The 23,278-nt window shown below is 44.3% G+C and overlaps 2 pseudogenes across 1 annotated transcript; one reads left to right on the top strand and one right to left on the bottom strand.

Annotated features, from left to right (window-relative positions):
* Positions 1–4,892: 4,892 nt before the first annotated feature.
* On the top strand, positions 4,893–5,863 carry LOC123644152 (annotated as a pseudogene).
* Positions 5,864–10,459: 4,596 nt separating this feature from the next.
* On the bottom strand, positions 10,460–22,750 carry LOC123643253 (annotated as a pseudogene). The gene is made up of 2 exons (XR_006736737.1): positions 20,950–22,750; positions 10,460–14,246 (listed from the first exon to the last, which is right to left on the bottom strand). The product of XR_006736737.1 is annotated as an STE20-like serine/threonine-protein kinase (transcript).
* Between the last annotated feature and the right edge of the window lie 528 nt (positions 22,751–23,278).

The raw sequence follows: 23,278 nt of genomic DNA, 5'->3' as shown, positions 1-23,278 counted from the left end.
CAACAAACATTTATTTTCTCATGACTCTGGAGGCTGGAAGTGTGAGATCAAGGTGTCAGCAGGGTTGGGTTCCTCTGAGGCCTCTCTCCTGGGCTTGCAGACGGCCGTCTTCTCTCTGCATCCTCACATGGTCTCTCTATGTGTGTCTGTGTCCCAATCTCTTTTTATAGGGACACCAGTCAGATTGGGTTAGCCCACCCTGATGTCCTCCTTTTAACTTAATTACCTCTTTAAAGACACTATCTCCAAATGCATTCACATTCCTGTGGGGTTAGGAAGGCAACATGTGATTTTTAGGGGACATAACTCAGCCCATGGACTCATCTTTTGCTGCAGTCAGTGCTCTTCTCCTGGCTGGGTGTCTAAATCCCTGGCTTTCTTCATTTTTCACGTGTTAACATACTTGAACCTGGCCGGGCCAGTGTCACCTTTCCAGCCTCCCAGCCATCGTGTGACTCCCCTACAGCAGAGCATCTGGAAATTGGGGGTGTCCATTGCAAGAGCACACTGAGGTCCTGACGAATGACCAGAAGCGCATCTGCTAACTGTGAAATTTCACCCGGGCCCCGCCAGGCTGGTGTGAAACTGGAGGCCGATGGGCCCACACCAAGCAGGGTTTCCCTCTGTCTGTCCCGCCTCGGGCAGGGGGAAGGCAGGAAGGAAAGCAGTAGCCTCCGGTCCCTGTGCCCGGCGGCCTGGCGGAGGCCACTCAGTCTGTGCCGCAGTTTCAATGAAGGGCACAGCTGGCAGGAGAACGACCAAAGGGACGACAGTGTCGCTCCCGGACAGACCATCCCTCTGGGTTTACTGTCCTGTGTTTTCTGATGGGGCCACACTGGAGGTTGGCCGGCGGGGGCAGGCACCATGTGTCTGTAATAAGACCAGCAGAGGGGTCTGTCCATCAACGAGTACCTGCCGGCCTCCTGAGGTCGCAGAGCTCCGGCCAGACTCTCAGGAGCCGCTCTGGCTGCAGCGTCCTTAGTCGGGCATGAGGAGGCCCGAGGTCCTTCCTCTGCCTCCGTCTCTTTCCCTGGGCTTTGCTGGAGCTGCAGATGAACCCGGCAGGGAGCCCGCGGTCCCCGCAACGCGCGTCCCGCAGTCTGGCACGGACGCGATCTCACGCAGCGGGGGACGCGTCCCGGAGTGTCAGCTGGGCCCGCTCTCGGCCTCCAGCGGGACCCGCGGCCTCATGTCACCAGGTGTTTCCAGTGCTACGTCCTCTCCGGGGTCACTTTGCCTTCTAACAGGGTCGGACCCCCGTGCTGCAGTGACTCGCACCGGAGCCTTCCGTGGCCTCTCGGGCGTCAGCGTGAGGGACACTGTCCCCCGCAGGGGTTTGCGGCCAGAGAACAGCATTACGGGAGCTCGCACGGGAGGCGCCGGGGCCATCACAGTGGCATGGCTTCTCTTTTAAAAGTGTGAAACGCACGTGTGGCATTAAGGAAAGAGACAGCCTCAGTGACGCTGGGAGCACCGCGTGTCCCGGGCTGCTGGCAGCACGGCTGAGGGAGACAAGGGGGTGGGGGCGGGGGCGGGGCGACAGCAGCCTTTGCTTTCTGTCCCTGCTTCTCCATGACACAGAGTGTACCGGCCTCTTGTTCCACAAGTGATGCATCTTCCAGACGAAAGAGAATCCTCTAGGAATAGGCAGTTGGGTGCTACCAGCATGGGGGACAGGGAGGTCCCTGTCCCCGCACGGGCCCCGGGTGGCAGGCAGCGGCATGCGGGGCGCAGGGGCAGGAGTCAGCCCAGGCGCCGCCGCCTCACTCAGCTGCTCTTGTCCGCGACCAAGGCCCGGCGGGGTCAAGGGCCACCGACTCCAACGCACACGCCGGTGACCCGAGTTCCCTCCGTGGGGGGGGGCTTCAGAGCCCACAGACCTTCCCACGGGGGGGGGACAGCCCCTCAGCCCACCCCTGCACTGCCACCATGCCTGTCTTGGACTTTGAAAATGCTCCCCACGCACAGTGCGCGTGCCAAGTGACACACAGGGACGGCTCGGAGCATGTGCATGAGTGTGAGCCTGTGTGGTGTGTGCATGAGTGTGGTGTGTGGTGTATGTGATGCGTGGTGTATGAGTGTGTGTCATGACTATGGTGTGTGATGTGTGTAATGTGTGGTGTATGAGTGAGTGTGATGAGTGTGTTGTGTGGTGTGTGCAACGTGTGGTGTATGAGTGTGTGTGTATGAGTGTGATGTGTTGTGTGCAATGTGTGGTATCTGATGGAGTGTGATGAGTGTGGTGTGTGTTGTGTGTAATGTGTGATGTATGAGTGTGTGATGAGTATGATGTGTGGTGTGTTTGATGTGTGGTGTATGAGTGTGTTTATGAGTGTGTTTTGTGGTGTGTATGATGTGTGATGAGTGTGCTGTGTTGTGTGTGTAATGTGTGGAATGAGTGTGGTGTGTGGTGTGTGCAATGTGTGGTGTATGAGTGTGTGTATGAGTGTGTTTTGTGGTGTGCATAATGTGTGGTGTATGAATGTGTGTGATGAGTGTGGTGAGCAGTGTGTGTAATGTGTGGTATTTGAGTCTTGGTGATGACTGTGGTGTGTGGTGTGTGTAATGTGTGGTGTATGAGTGTCTGTGATGAGTGTGGTGTGTCGTGTGTGTAATGTGTGATGTAACAGTGTGTGTGATGAGTGTGATGTGTGGTGTGTGTAATGTATGGTGTATTAGTGTGTGTATGAGTGTGATAGTGGTGTGTCAATGTGTGGTGTATCAGTGTGTGTGTTGAGTGTGGTTTGTGGTATATGAGTGTGTGATGAGTGTGGTGTGTTGTGTGTGTAATGTGTGGTGTATGAGTCTGTGGTGTGTGGTGTGTGTGATGTGTGGCGTATCAATGTGTTTGATGAGTGTGGTGTGTGGTGTACGTAATGTGTGGTGTATAAGTGTGTGTGTGTATGAGTGTGATGTGGGGTGTGTGTAATGTGTGGTACATAAGTGTGTGTGATGAGTGTGATGTGTGGTGTGTATAATGGTGGTGTATGAGTGTGTGATGAGTGTGGTGTTTGGTGTGTGCAATGTGTTGTGTATGAGGGTGTGTGAAGACTGCGCTGTGTGGTGTGTGTAATGTGTGGTATATGGTGTATGTGATGAGTGTGAGGTGTGGTGTGTGTGATGTGTGTGATGAGTGTAGTGTGTGGTGTGTGTAATCTGTGGTGTATGAGTGTGTGTATGAGTCTTAAGTGTGGTGTGTGTGATGTGTGGTGCATAAGTGTGTGTGATGACTGTGGTGTGTGCTGTGTGTAATGTGTGGTGTATTTGTCTATGATGAGTGTGGTGTGTGGTGTGTGTAATGTGTGGTGTATGAGTGTGTGTGGAGTTTGGTGTGTGTTGTGTGTAATGAGTGGTGTATGAGTGTGTGATGAGAGTGGGGTGTGGTGTGTGTTGTGTGTAATGTGTGGTGTATTAGTGTGTGTGAGTGTGGTGTGTCGGGTGTGTAATGTGTGGTGTATGAGTGTCTGTGATGAGTATGGTGTGTGGGGTGTCAATGTGTGGTGTATCAGTGTGTGTGTTGAGTGTGGTTTGTGGTGTGTGTAATGTGTGGTGTATGCATGTGTATGAGTGTGGTGTGTGGTGTGTGTGATATGTGGTGTTTGTGTGTGATGCGTGTGGTGTGTGGTGTCTATATTGTGTGGTATATAAGTGTGTATGCATGTGATCTGTGGTGTGTGTGATGAGTGTGGTGTGTGGTGTGAGAATGTGTGGTATATGAGTGTGTGTGTATGAGTGTGATGTGTGGTGTGTGTAACGTGTGGTGTATTAGACAGTGTGAGTGTGGTGTGTGGTGTGTGTGATGAGTGTGGTGTGTGGTGTGTGATGAGTGTGATGTGTGGTGTATGAGTATGTGTGATGAGTGTGGCGTGTGGTGTGTGTGATGTGTGGTGTATCAGTCTGTGATGGGTATGGTGTGTGGTGTGTGCCTGTGTATGAATGTGCTGTGTGATGTGTGGAATGTGTGGAATGAGTGTGATGTGTGGTGTATGAGTGTGTATGAGTGTGCTGTGTTGTGTGTTTGATGTGTGGTATATGAGTGTGTGGTGAGTGTGATGTGTGGTGTGTGTGTTGTGCTGAGGGTGTGTGTTAGGCTAGAAATTTCTGGACCCTTCTGGCACGTTGATACAAGCCTCGAGTTTTCTCCCACGTTATCTCATATCATCCTGGCACAGCCTGTCCAGTGTGCGTTGTTGTCCCCATTTCACAGATGGAAACTGAGGCTTGCGGGGACTTCTGCATCCCCCAGAATCCCGCAGATGATCAACAGTCGGCAGTGCCGGCCCTGTCTGCTGATTCCCCAACCGTGATTCTTTCCCCAACGTGTGTCCCCCCCACAGCTGGCTCAGCTGACAGCGTGTAGGAAAGGTGTCCCACGTCAGTCCACAGCTATCGCTGCCTTGGATGTGGGATTTGCCACCCGAGCCAGCAGGGGAGAGGGGACTGGTGTGTCCCGGGTTCCAGGGTCGCAGACCGCCCGGGAGGCAGAAGGAGCGAAGAGCATCCCCCACTCGCCACCCTCCTGCCTGACACCCAGGGCCGGGGCACCGGCACTAGGTTTTGTTCCCCAGGCCCCAGTGCTATGGGAAGAAGAGGTTTTAAGTGAGAAAAAGAGCCCTCAGTCCAATAAAAAAAACTTCAGAAAAATGCTGATTTTAAACAGGGGTGTGTCCTTGCACGTGTTACGTTTTGGGGTCACCGCGGGGCTCCTGAGAGCCTTGGTCACGCTGCCGGGAGCTGAGACGTCACAGGGGTGTGGGGTCCGGGGCGTCCCCGACACACAGCAAATACTCACGTGGGACTTTCAGGCCCGCCCTTGGAGAACTTCCTCTGCGCCACATCAGTTTGGAAGTTGCCTTCCCGCCTCTACTCTTGTCGCCTCTGCTGCCTGCACCATGTCGCCTCAGCAGCACTGCCGGTGGCCTGCGACTCTCGGAGGGCTCAGAGCCTTCTGGGGTCAAACAGCCAATGTAGGAAGGGGCAGCATGGTGCTCCCGGGCCCCTCTGGCAGGTGCTGGCCCTGGTGGCTGGCGACAAGTGGAGGTGCCACCAGGCACCTGAGTCCTCCTCCTCTCAGGCCCTGCGCCTGTATGAACCCAGGTCGGAACAAGACACCGGGATCGGGGGCGGCGGAAGGCCAGTTCCGGGCGGCAAATAAAGGACGGTGTTTAGACCGAGAAGGCAGCACCATGCTGCGCCCCGTCACCTGCCTCCTCTGTGACATGGACGGCCTTCTTCCGGGTACTGCATGGCTGTGTTCAGTGGTGTTTCGAGAAACATGTGGCCGCTCCGGGAGGAATCACACCTGGGACGTGCAGTCCCTGGCCAGGGGTAAGAAGGCGCCGGAGGCCACGCAGATCGTCACAGACGTCTTGGAACCCCCCCGCGTCCAAGGAGGAGCTGGGGGACGAAAGCCAAGCGACGTTAGAGGAGCTGTCCCCACGGCCGCGCTCATGCCAGGGGCTGAAAACTCATCCGCCAACTGCGAAAACACAACATACCCTCTGCCGCCGCCACCAGCTCCGGGTCTGCGGCTTTCGAGATGAAGACAAGCAGGCACAAGGAATTCTTTGGTTTGTTTCGTCACCTCGTTTTGGGAGACGACCCGGGAGTGACAAGCGGGAAGCCGGAGTCTGACATATTCCTGGCTTGTGCCAAGAGGTTGTTTCCACCTCCTCCTGTGGAGCAGGACCTTGTCTTTGAAGATGCTCCCAACGGGCTGCAGGCGGCCCTGGCAGCCGGGATGCAGGCGGTCATGGCTCCAGACGGACCCCTGAGCCGCGACCTGACGGCAAAGGCCACGCTGGTGCTGGATTCCCTGCAGGACTTCCAGCCCGAGCTGTTCGGGCTGCCCCCCTACGGGTGAGGGAGGATGTGTCCTGCACTCCCCGCCCACGCCGGGCCACGCTGCTGGGCAGGCGACAGCACCCAGACCGCAGCCTGCATATTGATCCCGGCCTTCCTGTTGGCGTGGCCCACTCCGTAAAGTGTTGATAGAACATGGCTTGGCAGTTGACAGAAAACAAAGTAGAGACAGCCCAGAACAAAGGTGAAACTTGAATGACCATCTGAAAAATCGAGCTGATGTAGCATGTGATAGACAAGCGAGTAGACATGCTTGCGTGTGTATACCAGTGTGCTAACATGCATGTAGGCATTATATATATATATATATGAAGGTGTATATATATATATATATATATATATATATGTATGTATATATATACGCATGCAGAATGTATACCTCTCCAAGACCAAATAAGTTATATTTGTGTTTGTTTTGCTTTAGTTTTTCTGAACACTTGACTGGGAAATGTGAACTATGTATACATATGTGTATATGTTTTTGTGTATATATGTGTACACATATATGCTATTTTTTTATATATTGTACCCTGTTTCGCTTTCCTCTGTATTGATAATTAACATGCAGGAACAACTGACGCAGTGAGATGTTAATTCTGTCTGGTTGTAATCTGAGCGGGAAAGCCATGTTTTTGATGAGTACTAAGAAGTAATTGTCCTTATTAGCGACTATTAAAATTCTTTTTGTGACCTCAAAAAAAAAAAGAAAGAAAGAATGGTGTTCATCCACAGTCCACAGGAGATCCTCCTGGAGGATGCCCAGGGGTTGAAGTTCTAACAGTAACAGGTGGAGATGAGGACCGGAAAAATGTTCTTTGCTGCTGTCAAAGTAGCCCTATTTTTATCCTCCTTTGGTGTGGCCTGAGAAAACACAGATTACAAAAAATGCATTTTACTCCATGCAACACAGTGGTAGCTAAGGCCTACGACTGGGAATCTACTAGAAGCCATGGCTCTTTCAGGCAGAAGCATTTTAAAATTTGTCTTTGTATCTTCAATGCCTGTAACAGGCCCTGGTATACAGGAGGTGCATAATACACGGCGAGCAGAGGGAGGCAGGAAGTGTGTCCTGGCTGGCAGGAACAGAGCTGTTGTCAACACTGTCAACAGTCTCCTGAGCAGGGAAGCCTGTCTGGAGCAGAGTCCCCTGTGTCTCCCGGGGTGCTTCTCCCTCTGCCCTCAACCGAGGGGCGGCCCCAGGGGGCGATAAGTGTGCTCCAGTGTGGGCACGTCTGTGCAGAGGAGCATTCTCCTTTTTCTCATTCGGAGAGAGCAGAGGCGGGTTCGGAAATGAGCTTAGAAAGAAAGAGGAGCAGCACTCGCCTGCCAGGAGTTTGCAACCAGGGACAGGAAGATCATGATGTACACAGAGATGGGGTCTCGCTACTTTGTCCAGGCTGGACTCAAGCTCCTGGGTGCAAGCGATCCTCCCACCTCAGCCTCCCTCCCGAGTGGCCGTGGCAGGTTTAGACCATCACCAAGCCCAGAAGGCAGCAGCGCGGGGCAGCCCTGCAGCAGGAGGCCGGCAGCCTCCTGCAGACACAGCTCCTCCAGTCTCCTCAGTGCCAGGGGCCAGGGGCCACTGCCTCCCTTCCCACCCCATGTCACTCCCTTGTCTACCTGGACTTCCTTGTCCTGGGGGACGTCATCCACTGTCAGGTCCCTGGGAAGACAACAGCTCTTCTCCTGGTTCCAGATAAGCAGCATGTGGCCCTGCAGACAGCAGGCACACACGGCAGGAGGAGAGGGGGACTCGAGGGAGGCAGTGGGAAGGACACAGACCCTACACCAGACAACGGGCTTAAACTGGGACTCCACAGCGTCCCACTGGTGTGACCTTGGGCAGGTTACTGAAGTCGCAAAGCTGCCATTTCCAAGTCTGTAGATGGGGATTTAGAACATATTTAACGGGTTTTCTCAGGGGTGAATGAGAACGTGTGCAAGGCACACTCAGTGAAGGCCAGACCCCTTTGGCGTGAAGGCCGTCACACGGCTGCCCAAACCGTGTGTCCCTGCAAACTGCGGACACACAAGTCAGCAGGGTGGAGACGCTTTTCACAGCCGGTTTCCCTACCCCTGTCCCCGGTGGCTTCACCTTGTCTGAGATGCCAGCGCTTGAGCGGAAAAGTCGGTGATGGACACGAACCCAGGAACCACGCATTCGGCCCTTCTCCCAGGGAGGGTTGACGAGTCACTGGAGCCTCGGCCAACCACTCACCTCACCTGCAGAATGGGGACCAGCGCGTGCCCACTCAGCTGAGCTTGTCTATACAAAGATGTTTCTGAGAGACGCCGTAGACCCGCGACCCGGAGCAGCTCAGAGGCGGTGAATAATAGCTCTTCAAGTCTGCAGTAAAAAATGGCCTCCAGGCCAGGTGGGGTGGCTCACGCCTATAATCCCGGCACTCTGGGAGGCCGAGGCGGGTGGATCGCTCGAGGTCAGGAGTTCGAGACCAGCCTCAGCAAGAGCGAGACCCCCGTCTCTACTAAAAAAAAGAAAGGAATTATCTGGCCAACTAAAAATATATATAGAAAAAATTAGCCGGGCATGAGGGTGCATGCCTGTAGTCCCAGCTACTCGGGAGGCTGAGGCAGGAGGATCTCTTGAGCCCAGGAGTTTGAGGTTGCAGTGAGCTAGGCTGACGCCACGGCACTCACTCTAGCCTGGGCAACAGAGCGAGACTCTGTCTCAAAAAAAAAAAAAAAAAAGGCCTCCAATAAAACTGCATTGCAAAAAATGGGAAAGAAACAGAATGGGAAGAGTAAAAAGGTTGAAGAGGCAGAGCCTGAAGAATTTGTGGTGGAAAAAGTATTGGATCGACGTGTAGTAAATGGGAAAGTGGAGTATTTCCTGAAGTGGAAGGGATTTACAGATGCTGACAACACTTGGGAACCTGAAGAAAATTTGGATTGTCCAGAGTTAATTGAAGCATTTCTTTTTATATATATATATATATATATATATATAAAGAAATAACTTTATTTTTTGTGTGTCAATCTCATGATTGAAAAGACATGTTGCTCTCAAATAGACAAGAGGCATAATTTGAAACAAAATTCTTTCTGAAAATTTAGCTTATGAACTCATTACACTGCAAATCAGAGAAGGATCAACAAAAAGCTGCAGACAACATTTAAAACTGGTAAAACACTCTATCCTAGGCTTAGTAGCAGAAATTTTAAAGCTTTATCAAAAGCACATCAGCCACAGAATAGCAACAATAGAGGCATTAACTGTTGTGCCTTCAACTTAAGAAAGGCATTTAAAATATCATCCCATTTCCTATAAAAAAAAAGTCATTTCCCAGAAAAGAATTTATTTATTTAATCAAAAGACTGTTAGAACTGGAACACTCTTCTTCCACTTCAGTCTAGGTTTGCCTTTAATCAACATCTCTTTGACAGAATTTGGCTTCTCAGAAGTCTGTCATTTAAGCACAGTGTGGAATGGGAAAAAGTGTGTATACAAGGAAACTAGAAGAGTACAAAAAATAGTCACTTCTGAAACTCACTGGTGCTCAAGACATCAGAGGCTCTCTATTAAAGTGGGTCCCATAGGCCTGAGAGCTTTGTGCTTGAGGAAATACTACTTAGAGGTAGCTCTGGTTCTGGTTTATATTTAATTACAATTTGCTGTATCCTGTCACAGGAAAGTTCTAATATTTTCAGCAAAGTAAAAGCACTCTAAACTTCCTCCTTACCCACCCTATAGCTTCCCCATAGAGAAGGGTAAGAAAAAGCTTAATGTGACTCCACATAAAATAGCAGCTAATTCAGCAATTCATACCTTATAGTTGACAGGACTAGGAAAGGCAGCCTGGTGCCCCAAGCTCTAGGAGCTGGACCTACAGAAGCGTGGAGGTCTGGTGTGCTCACAGCACTCAGGAAAAGGAGGAGAGGGGACTGATTAGGGTGCACATATGGAGAAGTTCTTTTATGCATTTCATGGCACATTCTGCCACAGCAACAAAACAACCAAATCAGGAAGAAATTTGACTGTACTCTTAGATTTCAAAGTCTGTGCCCCTCATCCACTCCCTACCTATACTTCATGCAAGAAAGAATGATCACTATTATCTATTTGAATATAGGGCCTAACAAGAGGTGGGCCAGTATGGGCACAAACACCATATTCTATAACAAAACGCTTTTTGAAAAGATTTATATAACTTTAAATATGAAAATGAATGCTTCACCTCTACATAGGTATCGTTGTATAGTCTTGCACCCATATGAATATGGTCATGTTTGAAAGAGAACTCAAGCACACACACTGAATCCAAAAGGCGGTTTTACGGGAGATGCGAGTCGCTAATAACTTTACCCAGAGCATCAACCATGCCACTCTGAGCCTCTCTCCTTGAGTCAATACTCTGAATGTCAAACTGAAAGGGAAAGAATCAAATATTCAGACCAAATTAATTAGGTGCCACAAACTTTAGCACTCAGGGTATCATTTCAATGATACCGAAAAAATACCTACTGCCTAAAGTATTCATTTTTAAGAAGTTAATAAACTGAAAATTTCAAAGGAGAAAGTGGTTATGAGAACCTTCCTCCCACTCCCTCTTCAAATAAATCATTAAATACACTGGGCAACATTATACTGTCGTTTTTATCATAACAATATTAATAATTTCCATCATCCTGAATATTACTTTATAAAGGTATATATTTCCAAAGGCTTTAAAAACATTTTTCAACCCAGCATTTGAGAATAAAGCATTAAAAGAGTTTTGTATATAGTAACACATACATGTGATAAGTGTATGAATTTACAACCATACATGATATATGTATATATATTTATATAAAAAACAAACTTGGCCAGAAGTTAAGGCTACCTACAAAGTTGTCCAAGTAAATTGTGCTTGTCAAAACAATTACAAAATTAAAATCTCACATGCATTTTTAAATCATCTAAACCACTGACAAAATAAGGTTCAGCATCTAAAGTTTTCAAATTAACTGCAAGAAAGTGCTACAGACATTTACATTTTCTTAGTATAAGTCAGTGTTCCCACAAAGTTGCATTTAAGTTTTTCACCAGCCTCAAAAGTAATACAACTAAAAACAAACTTTTACAATTTACTACCTAGCACTCTTAAGAGAGAATAGGTTGTAAATGGCAGGCAACAAGCATCATTTACAAGTGTGCTGTCTCACACACCAAAGTCCAGTTCATAATACTGTTTGACCTGACACATGGTTGAAATTCTAAGCCTCAAAAGGGACTGAGAATGAACATTTCATTAATAATTACACATATCAGCAACCACATGATAAAGGTTTCAGGCTTTTCCCATTCAAAGTAAATAATTTAAATATGAAACAAAATAACACCAAAATGTAAGTTGCCTCATTTCATAACAATGAAAAGTCATTCCTGACATTTGTGTAAATATTTAAATCCTTTAAAAAAAGTATTCTGAACAAATGCCTTTTAAGATTAATTTCAGAAAATATATTTATAAATATAACTCAGAGCCTGCAAGCCTCTCATAGAGTTTTAAAGGAACAGAATTCACTAAGATGGAGGGAAGTCATTTAACTCATGTATTATTTTAGAAAATAAACTGAGATGGCTAAATCTATCTTACTTTTAGTTTGGTGTTTTACATTTCCAATTTGCACATTTAAAAGCTACTTTTATTTATTTTTTGTCTTCCAAACTTTGTACGACATACATTTTAGGATGAAAATTTCCATCAAATGGTACCAGGAGCAAGGTTTTTAACACAATAATGTTTCATGCTAAGGATGTTATGTCTCTGTTGATCAAAAAGAAAATCCTATTTTAGACTTGATTGAAATTTAGTGTTTTAGGCACTATCTTAATAAAACTAGCACCCTCAATTATTAGCTCATGCCTAAATAGGTTACTTTCAACAAATTACTGAAAGTTTCTCTTTTAAAAGAGTTTGTTCCTATTTAAAGGTAAAATATATTTATTCACTGAATCAACAGAACATTTTGAGCATCTCATAGCTTTTTTATGAGAGCTGATTCACCAAAAGAAAATCATTTCAATCCTCTACAGCAGAGCTTCAGCTATAGAATTTAGGCATCACTGAGAAGTTAGGGCAGGTAAAAAGACATTTATTAATAATTAGTGACATAACAGTTTTTTTAAATAACTTTAAACATTATTTCTCTTAATAAATTTTCAGGTAATAGTGTCTAAAGAATACAATTTTTAAGATTAATATACAAAATCACCTTAGGGAATTACTGCAAGATGCTACTTTGCCAACATGGTCCAGCATCTGTCTTAGTTTGTTTTCCCTTCATCTTTGCTTTAAAAAAAAAAACAAAAAACCCAAAACTAAAAACAAAAAAACACCTAGAAGGTGAGGCAGGTGATTGTCTTCATGAGCTATTTGATATAGACTGTGGCAGAAGATGAAGAGAATAGAATGACATATTTAAAAAGCCAACTCAAGCACAGAATGCTTCCCATGTTATGATCCAGTGGAATGCAAGCTAGAAATAGGATAGAATTTAGAAATATGGCTCTGTGTTGATGGGTTAAGGCATTCAGACTCCCCAGTCCTTTTAAAGAACACTTCCTGTTCCTGGAGTTTCCTGGCAAACTTTTCTTCCAGTGTCTTTTTCCTAGGTCTCAATTTCTCTCTCCACTCCTTTAATTCTTGGCTATGTTCCTCTTCTAACTCCTTTAGTTTCTGTGTCTCATCCTCAACCAACAGGTGGCATTTTTCATTCTGCAGCTGATGCAGTTCTCGAACATTGGCTTCACACTGCAACTGAAGATCCCACATTTGATTTTCATGTTTCTGATGCTGAGCCATTCTCTCATTTTTCTGCCTCTTTTCTTCTTGTGCAGCAAACTGTTTAATTTTGTCACAGTCTTGATCTGGCATAGCTGTTAATTCTCAAACTTTTCTTAAACATGGCCGTTCAAGTCTTAGCTTCACTGCATTGAATCATTGAATCTTGGGTAATATTGTTCTTTCTTGAGTCTGCCTGTTTTTCAATTCCTCAAATAAGTCATTGATTGTAACGCTCCATTTGTTCTGTTTCCTTCTCATGGCGCTTAAGTAGCTGATGTCTTTGTATGAAATATTGATCTTTAAGTTGCTGTTTGAGCAGTTGGTGTTTTTCTTGTAAGTGTCGTTCTTCAAGCTCCCAAATTGCAGCTTCTCGAGCTCTCATGAGCTGTTGCTTGTTATTCGGGCACTTGCTCTCAATATTGGCCAACTCTGCCTTCTGTTGTTGGATGATCTTTTTCAGAGAGCCATCTAATTCTTGTTGTTGCTTCTGAACAAACTCTTGTTCCTGAGCATGCTGGCTTTGTGCAAGTTCCTCTTTCCTGCATTTCATGAGCTCTTTTCTCAGCTCTTTGGGTGCTTTCTCCACTTCATTTATAACCTCCTTCTTTCGGTTCTTTAGTATGTTCTGAAATTTGGACAGCTCTTTCTCTTGTTCTCCTTTGATGTGTTTGGTTTCTTCCTGCAAGCGATTTGTGTGTTCTTGTTCCAGACGTTCAATAGTCTGTTTCTGCTGGTTTTCTAGCTTCTCGATTTCCTGGTCATATGTCGCTTTTTACTCATCATTTCCTGCTCAAAGTGCCGGAAAATTTGTTCTTGTTGTTGTTACAGTTTACTATTAAGCTGTTGTTGGGCTCGTTGCTCTTCTTTTTGAAGAAATCTTAATTCCCAAAGTTCCTGACATCTAAGAAACCCCAATTCTTCAGTTTTGGAATCACTATCTGTAACTATCTTTGACGTTGTTACACTCACTTCTATACCATCAACCATAAATTTGCGTCTTTTCTTCAATATTTTCTTTTATCTTCTTGTTTCTTGTAAAGATATTGATCCACTGTCTTTAGTTTTACTGAGGAAGCTAGAGATGGATAAATTCAAGTCAATGCTGCTGTTATCAGCAGTAGAACCAGTGCCTGAATCAGCATCTTGTTCCTTTTGATTCTCAGATTCTGGAAGCAGCATGGTTTCAGTTTTTGACAAAGCACTGATTTCTCCTTTATTTTCTGAATCTCCAGAGTTGATATTAATACTGGGTATTAGAACAGGCTGAGGTTCACTGGGCTGTGAAACTGCAATAACCTGAGGTTCTGTTTTAATCGGCACTTCACATGGCATTTCTTTTTTCTCTGTATCTATCTGAGTAGTGGCTTTATGAGCATTCTGAGTTTCACCTCCTAAAGCCTTTTGGTCAGCATCAATCACTACATTTCCAACCTCTATTTTTTCTGTGCTACTTGATTCAGTAATTTCTTCAACCTCATTTGTCCCTAGTTCTTCACTGGTCTCCAATATGTTCTCTGAACTGTTTATTAATTGTTCCTTATTTTTACCTTCTACAGATTTTTGATCTATCTCATTAGTTTCAACTATTTCTTTCTTTATTTTTTTTTTTATTTCAGCTCATCATGGGGGTACATAAGTTTAGGTCATATACATTGTTCATGTCCCACCCATCCCCCCGAGTCAGAGTCCCAAGCGCGTCCGTTCTCATTCTCCAGACAGTGTGCCTGGCACTCATCATGTAGTCATACCTCCATCCCCTCCCCCCCACCTCCCCGGGTCTGCACCTTCAAGCATGACCATTCCCCAGAGGGTGTGTAACGCACTTGTCATGTAGGCATACACCCATCCCCTCCCCCCACCCCCCATCCCAGTCTGATATCCAATTGGTATCCTTCCCCGATGTACATTTAGGTGATGATCAGGGAAACCAGTTTTCTGGTGAGTATATGTGATGCTTGTTTTTCCATTCTTTGGATACTTCACTTAGTATAATGGGTTCCAGCTCTCTCCAGGAGAACCAAAGAGATGTTGTATCATCGTTATTTCTTATAGCTGAGTAGTACTCCATGGTATACATATACCACAGTTTACTAATCCATTCGTGGATTGATGGGCACTTGGGTTGTTTCCACATCTTTGCGATTGTGAATTGTGCTGCTATAAACATTCAGGTACAGGTGTCTTTGTTAAAGAATGACTTTTGTTCTTCTGGGTATATGCCCAATAATGGAATTGCTGGATCAAATGGTAGGTCTACTTGAATCTGTTTAAGGTATCTCCATATTGCTTTCCATAGGGGTTGCACTAGTTTGCATTCCCACCAGCAGCGTATGAGTGTTCCTGTCTCTCCGCATCCACGCCAACATGTGTTGTTTTGGGATTTTTTGATAAAGGCCATTCTCACCGGAGTTAAGTGGTATCTCATTGTGGTTTTGATTTGCATTTCCCTGATGATTAGGGATGTTGAGCATTTTTTGATACGTTTTTTGGCCATTCTTATGTCTTCTTTTGAAAAATTTCTATTCATGTCCTTTGCCCATTTTTTGATAGGATTGTTTGATTTTTTCTTGCTGATTTTCCTGAGTTCTAAATAGATTCTTGTTATCAGTCTTTTATCTGATGTGTAGTATGCGAAAATTTTTTCCCATTCTGTAGGCTGTCTGTTTATTTTCATGACTGTTTCTTTGGCTGTGCAGAAGCTTTTTAATTTAATCAGGTCCCATTCATTTATTTTTGTTGTTGCTGCAATTGCCTTAGGGGTTTTCTTCATAAATTCTTTGCCTAGACCAATGTCTGTAAGAGTCTTTCCTACATTTTCTTCTAGAATTCTAATCGTTTCCCATTTAAGGTTTAAATCTGTTATCCACCGTGATTTGATTTTTGTGAGAGGTGAAATCTGTGGGTCCTGTTTCAGTCTTCTACAGGTGGCTATCCAGTTTTCCCAGCACCATTTATTGAATAGGGACTCTTGTCCCCAGAGTATGTTTTTGTCTATTTTGTCAAAGATTAGATGGTTATATGAGGATGGTTTTATATTTGGGTTTTTTGTTCTGTTCCACTGGTCTGTGTCCCTGCCCTTGTGCCAATACCAAGCAGTTTTAAGAACCACAGCTTTGTAGTATAGTTTGAAGTCTGGCAAATCAATACCTCCCATTTTGTTTTTATTGCTTAAGATTGCTTTTGCTATACGGGGTCTTCTCTGATTCCATACAAAGTGTATAATTATTTTTTCTAAATTTGTGAAAAATGATGTTGGTAATTTAATAGGAATTGCATTGAATCTATAGATTACTTTGGGTAGTATAGACATTTTAACGATGTTAATTCTTCCAATCCATGAGCATGGTATGGATTTCCACTTATTTACGTGTTCTGCAATTTCCTTCCTTAGCGTTTCATAGTTCTCTTTATAGAGGTCCTTTACCTCTTTAGTTAAATATATTCCTAGATATTTTATTTTCTTTGTTGCTATTTTGAAAGCTATTGAGTCCTTAATTTGGTTCTCCGATTGAATGATATTGGCATATATGAATGCCTCTGATTTGTGTGTATTGACTTTGTAACCTGAGACATTACCGAATTCATTAATTAATTCCAGGAGTCTCTTGGTTGAGTCCTTGGGGTTTTCCAGATACAACATCATGTCATCAGCGAAGAGTGAGAGTTTGATCTCTTCTGTCCCTATTTGGACACCTTTGATTCTGCTTTCTTGTCTGATAGCTCTCGCAAGGACTTCCAATACTATGTTGAAAAGTAATGGGGACAGTGGGCAGCCTTGTCTGGTTCCAGTTCTGAGTGGGAATGCTTTCAATTTTTCCCCATTCAGTATGATGTTGGCTATGGGTTTGTCATATATGGCTTGTATTGTTTTTAGGTAGGTCCCATTTATGCCTATGTTGTTAAGTGTTTTTATCATAAAAGGGTGTTGAATTTTGTCAAATGCTTTTTCTGCATCTATTGAGAGGATCATATGGTCTTTATTTTTGCTTCTATTTACGTGGTTAATTACATTTATAGATTTTCGTATGTTGAACCACCCCTGCATCTCTGGGATGAAGCCTACTTGGTCATGATGAATTATTTTTTTAATCAGCACTTGAATACGATTTGCTAGGATTTTATTGCGAATTTTTGCATCTACGTTCATGAGAGAAATTGGCCTGTAGTTTTCTTTTTTTGTTGCATCCTTTCCTGGTTTTGGTATCAATGTTATATTGGCTTGGTAGAATGTGTTGGGGAGAATTCCATCCTTCTCAATATTGAAGAATAGTTTATGTAGGATGGGCACCAGTTCATCTTTGTATGTATAGTAAAATTCAGGTGTGAACCCATCTGGACCAGGGCTTTTCTTTTTGGGAAGGTTTTTTATTGCTGTTTCAATTTCAGTTCTTGATATTGGTCTATTCAGGAATTCTATTTCTTCCTGATTGAGCTTGGGAAGGCTGTGTGTTTCTAAAAATTTGTCCATTTCCTCCTCATTTTCCAATTTGTGTGCATAAAGATTTTTGTAATATTCATAGATAATGTCATGTATCTCTGTGGCTTCGGTTGTGATTTCTCCTTTCATGTTCCTGATGGAAGTTATTAAAGATTTTTCTTTTCTGCTCTTGGTTAGTCTAGCCAGTGGTGTGTCTATTTTATTTATCTTTTCAAAGAACCAACTTTTTGTTTTATTAATTTCCCTTATAGTATTTTTGTTGTCTTTTTCATTTAATTCTGATTTGATCTTAATAATTTCTCACCTTCTGCTGGGTTTGGGGTCAATCTGTTCTTCTTTCTCCAGCTCTTTGAGTCTATTCATTAAGTTGTCTATTTGTAAGTTGTCTGTCTTTTTGAAATAGGCATTTATGGAAATGAATTTTCCTCTCAGGACTGCTTTAGCTGCATCCCATAGATTTTGATAAGTTGTGTCACCTTTGTCATTTAATTCAAAGAATGTTTTGACTTCTGACTTAATTTCTTCCTTTACAAAATAGTTATTCAGGAGAAGGTTGTTTAGCTTCCATGACTTTGAGTAGGAATGAGAGTTCCTGTTAGGGTTCATTATTATTTTATTCCATTGTGATCTGAGAAGATGCAGGGTATGATTTCTATTTTTTTAATTTTTTTAAGACTTGCTTTATGACCTAGGATATGGTCAATCTTAGAGAATGTCCCGTGAGCTGATGAGAAGAATGTATATTCAGTGGATTTTGGGTAGAATGTCCTGTAGATGTCAGTCAGGCCCATTTGTTCTAGCATTCTGTTTAAGTCTACTATGTCTTTGCTTATTCTCTGCTTGGAGGATCTGTCCTGTGCTGTCAGTGGGGTGTTAAAGTCTCCAACTATTAAAGTGCTGTTGTCTATCATTTGGTTTAGATAGAGTAGGATTTGCTTTATCAATCTGGGTGCGCCTAGATTGGGTGCATATATATTAAGTATGGTTATGTCTTCTTGTTGAATTGTGCCTTTCACCAGTATGTAGTAACCGTCTTTGTCTTTTATTACTTTTGTTGGTTTAAAGACTAAGTTATTGGAAACTAAAACTGCCACACCAGCTTTCTTTTGGCTACCATTTGCTTGAAATATCAAGTTCCATCCTTTTATTTTCAGTCTAAATGCATCTTTGCCGGTTAAGTGAGTTTCCTGAAGACAGCAGATACTTGGTTTGTGTTTTTTTATCCATTGGCCCAGTCTATGTCTCTTGAGTGGGGAATTCAGACCATTGACATTTAGTGAGAGAACTGATAATTGGGATAGATTTCTGTTTGTCTTATTGGGTAGAACTTCATTGCTATGTTTTCTCTCTTGAGCCATTGTGGTGGCTAGAATTTGATCTTTAGCTCTTGGGTGGTTTTACATTTGTGGGTCTTTGTTGTGATGATCCGTGTGTAACTCTCTTTTGAGTACTTCTTGGAGGGGTGGTCTTGTCTTGGTGAATTCCCTCAGTCCTTGTTTATCTGAGAATGTCTTAATTTCTCCTTCATATGGAAAGCTTAGCTTAGCTGGGTACAAGATTCTAGGCTGGGCATTATTCTGTTTCAGAAGAGTGAGAATGGGGCCCCAACTTCTTCTTGCTTGTAAAGTTTCAGTTGAGAAATCTGGCGTAATTCTAATGGGTCTCCCTTTGTATGTTGATTGTTTCTTTCTCCTTACAGCTTGAAGAAGGGTCTCTTTAGTGGATATTTTGGTCAGTCTGATGACTACGTGGCGTGGTGTTTTCCTATTTGCTATGAATCTACCAGGGGTTCTTTGAGCTTCTTGAACCTGTATATCTAAAGTTTTAGCAAGGCCTGGGAAATTTTCTTCTATTATGTCTTCAAATAGTTTATCCAGCCCTTGCTTATTATCTTCTTCACCTTCAGGGATGCCTATAACTCTCACATTATGTTTCTTCACATAATCCCACATTTCTTGAAGACTCTGATCTTATTTCTTTGCTCTATCTCTGTGACTGTCTTATTTAATTGGAAAGAGTTATCTTCGATCTCTGAGATTCTGTCTTCTATTTGATCTACCCTGTTCTTGAGACTTTCCACTGTGTCTTGTAGCTCCCTGAATAAATCCCTCATTTCTAGGAGTTCAGTTTGGTTTTTCTTCAATATGTCTATTTCTTTAGTGAATTTTTCTTCCAAATCCTGGAATTTTTTTGCAGTTTCTTTGCGTTGGATATCAGTTTTTTCTTGTATATCATTCAGCTTATTTAAAACCCAAGACTGAAATTCTTCTGGTAACATGTTGGTATTCTGAAACTGGCTTGTGCCAATTGGAGGAGAGTTGGTATTTCTCTTTGGGGGCGAGGTTTCCGTTCGGTTTTTTGTGCTCCCCATATTTTTCTGCTGAGCCCTTCCCATCTGGCTCTATCGTTAGATCTTTTCTCACAGCTTTAGTCTAGTTAACAGCACGTCTTGTACTCTGTTCTTAGGCTGTGAAACAGTCTAGGTATGTTGCTTCCTTTATCTAGAGGGGGAGACTGTTGTGTGTTGTTTAGAGTTTGTTTTTTCTGTCTCAGTTGGGGGACTGCTTCTGATGGGTCCACCCCCAGAGGGTTGGCTTGACCTAAGACCAGTTTGGCAAGTTAAATCACTGTGTTGTGGACTTTCAGTTAGTAGGCAGGATTCACACTATTTGCAAGCAGAAAGCCTCTTCTCCCTCTCTTTTTCTTTTTTTTTCCGCCCCCCTGGCTTTTGGTTCTTCCTCTGGATGTGTGGTTTCTGTCTCTTTCTGCAGGAAAGACACTGGCTAGGCAGAGGAGGCAGTGCCCTCACTCACTCAGTGTCCCAGCTGCTGCAGCTCCCATGGGCAAAGGTCTACACTGTCCCAGTGTTCCCAAGGTCTGGGATCCACACGCTTGCGTCTGGGGAAGCACTCAGTGTTCACACCTGGGAAGGGGACCTGGAGAGGGTCTATGCATCAGGGGATGGAGCCTCCTGGGGAGCCGCCTGGCACCCTATGGCTCTGCAGCAATTAGCCCTTGGCCCGCACAATTGTTGCTGCCCACCCGCAGATCACTGGCACTGGGGGGCAATTTTCAGGGTCCGATAGGAATCAGAGCTGGGGGTCTGGAGCACTCAGGAGTATACAGTAGCTCCTGGGCTGGAGGGCCACCGGAAAGGAGAAAAGAAAAGGAAAGGAAAAAAGAAAAAAAAAAAAGAGAAACAATATGAATAACAAGAAGAGGAAAGAGAAAACAAGAAAGGAAAGAGAAAGAAAGAAAGAAAGAGAGAGATTTAAAAAAAAGAGAAACAATATGAATAACAAGAAGAAGAAAGAGAAAACAAGAAAGGAAAGAGAAAGAAAGAAAGAAAGAGAGAGATAAAAAAAAAAATACCACTTTAATATTTCACGCTCGCCTCGGTGCAGGTCCGCGTCTGTCCCTTTAAGAGATCGGGCACTGCAGAGACCCGCTGAAGTCCAAGGTCCTCTCCACTTAGCTGTGGGAACCGAGATGGCGACCGCGTCAGCTGGTCGCAGGCGCCAGGGCCCACAGCGGCTCCCTGGCCGTACGGGAAGAAAAGAGCAAAAAAAGTCCTGCTTTAATATTTCACGCTCGCGGCCCCTCGCCTCGGTGCAGGTCCGTGTCTGTCCCTTTAAGAGATAGGGCACCACGGAGACCCGCCCGAGTCCAAGCTCTCTCCCGCCTATGTCACCTGTCCTCAGAGCTCCACGTCTCCCGGTGATTCTGCACCAATTTCAGTCAGATCCCTGACTGAGTGGATGTGGGGGTCAGTGGGGAGATCAAGCCACTTTGCTGTGGGGCTGAACCCGCCCCACTTGCCGGTGAGGCAGGCACGGCCGTCCTGCACTCCGCTCCAACTATTTCTTTAATAGAAACTTCCTTAGTACCACCAGCCTCAGGACCCTCCTCAGGCTTGCTTATTAATTTCTGGTCTACTTCAATCACTTCTTCCCCATCATTACTCTGAGCATCCTCAGCACTGTTTTCAACAACCTTCTGAACATCTACTGCCTCATTTATTTCTACCACATTACTTGTATCACTGATCACATCTTTTTGAGTTTTGTCATCTTTTCCCAATTTCTCTTGGCTGTCTTCCTTTTTAAGCCCAACTTGACTATCAATTGCTTGAATATCTGCCTCTTTTTCTCCAGTCTCTTGAGTAACTGAATCTATTGTTTGAATAACAGTATCTTTAATTTCTTCAGATTTTATAAGCCTATTTTCAAATGTCTGTTTCTCTTCCTGATCCCTTTCTTCCTCAGAGTTTAGATTATCTTCAATGTTTGTTTCTAAAGTTATCACTGCATTATTCTCTTTTCCTTCACTGACTGAATTAGTGTTCACAGTTTCTTGGTTTTCTGTATCAGGTAGATTTTCAGACTCAGGTCTCTTCTCTCTCCCATTCTCTTTGATTACTGTTGTTCTATTATGGCAGCCATAGCTTCTAAATGAGCATCGTCAACAAGTTCATTAATTCTATCCATAGCCTTTTCAGGTTCATCAGTGGTAGGTTTTTCAATAAGAAATTTGTTGTTGAATTTATCTTCAGAAGTATTACGTTCTGTCTTTTCTGAGACAGATTCCAAAATACAAGCATTTTGTGAAAGTTTGTCTTCTTCAGAGGTGGCAATACTAAGATCAGAGGAGGCATGCTTATCTGAAGGTATTGGCAGAGAATTTTCTGCTTCCTCATCATCATCTTCCTCTTTACAATCTTCAACTTCTGTTACTTCAGCCTTTGCCTCTGCAATCAATTCTCAGATTGGTTTATTGGAACCAACAGTAACAAAGGGATGCTGCAGTAGCTGAGATGTATTCCACCTAGCACCCACATTCTTTTCCAAGCATTTCTTTAGAAAGTCCTTAAAATTTGAAGACCATTTTGATGGCTGTGTTCAGTAGGGGGCTCAGATTTTGCTATTTTTAGCAGCACTTGCATTGGATTTAATTCATGATGAGGTGGTTCTATCTCAGTCATTTCTATTAAAGTAATACCCAGGGACCAAACATCAGCTTTGTAGTCATAGGGTCTGTCCTTAGATGTTTCACACATGACTACTTCAGGAGCCATCCAATATGGTGTGCCAATAAAGGAATCTCTTCTTTGAATTGTCCTTGTGTTTTTAGCTGATACTCCAAAATCCGCCAATTTAATATCTCCATCTAAAGTAAAAAGAATGTTGCCAGCCTTTAGATCTCTATGGATGATTTTATTATCATGTAAGTAGTTCAATGCCTCTAAAGTCTGTTTGCAAACTACTTGTATTTGGGACTCAGTTAATGGTCTCTCAAGTTCAAGCATCACAGCATCTACTTCTCCACCTGCACAAAATTCAATAAGGATCCAAAGATTATTCTCATAATAGAAGGCATCTAGAAGCTTGACTATATTTGGTTGATCACAAGATGCCAATATATCAATCTCAACCACGTTGTCTTCAAGTTCTTCTTCAGATTTGGTGTCAATCACCTTTGCAGCAGCTAAAACACTGGTCTCGTTATTCTGGGCCTTGTACACTTTCCCAAAAGCTCCATCACCTAATTCTCCTATAATCTCCCTAAACTCCTCGGGGTGCAGGTCCCTCTTCACATGTTCGTACTGCCTCTTCTTCTTGCTCCCCAACTTGAAGATCTTACGGAAATTGAAGAAGGACATTTTTCTTTCCAACACAGAGTTCCTTGCACTTAACGGCTAAAAACAATAAAGGGCAAAGTTTCTCCTCCCTCCTCTCCTGCATGCAGCCAGCGTGGGGTCTCCCGGCTCCTGCAGCTCTGGCAGGCCGTCCCCTAGAAGGTGGGGGGCCATGCGGGTGGGTGCCTTGGCCCTGGCCCACCTTCTGAGGGGCAGCACCTGCCTGGCCCGAGGGTCCAAGCTGTCCAGATGCCCGAGTCACCGCGGCTTAGGCCCGTGTCACGGTGAGTCTCCCTGAAGCATTTCTTAATTCTCAAAGAGCTGGTAAAGAAAAAGATGGTACAAAAAGAAAATCTTTATCTGACAGTGAATCTGACGATAGCAAATCAAAGAAAAAAAGAGATGGTGCTGACAAACCAAGAGGCTTTGCCAGAGGTCTTGATCCTGAAAGAATAATTGGTGCCACGGATAGCAGTGGAGAATTAATGTTTCTTACGAAATGGAAAGATTCAGATGAGGCAGATTTGGTGCTGGCAAAAGAAGGAAATATGA

Source organism: Lemur catta, chromosome 8 (assembly GCF_020740605.2).
Source record: "Lemur catta isolate mLemCat1 chromosome 8, mLemCat1.pri, whole genome shotgun sequence".
NCBI lineage: Eukaryota > Metazoa > Chordata > Mammalia > Primates > Lemuridae > Lemur > Lemur catta.
The sequence above is the reverse complement of the archived record's forward strand: the minus strand, read 5'-3'. Positions and strand labels throughout refer to the sequence as shown.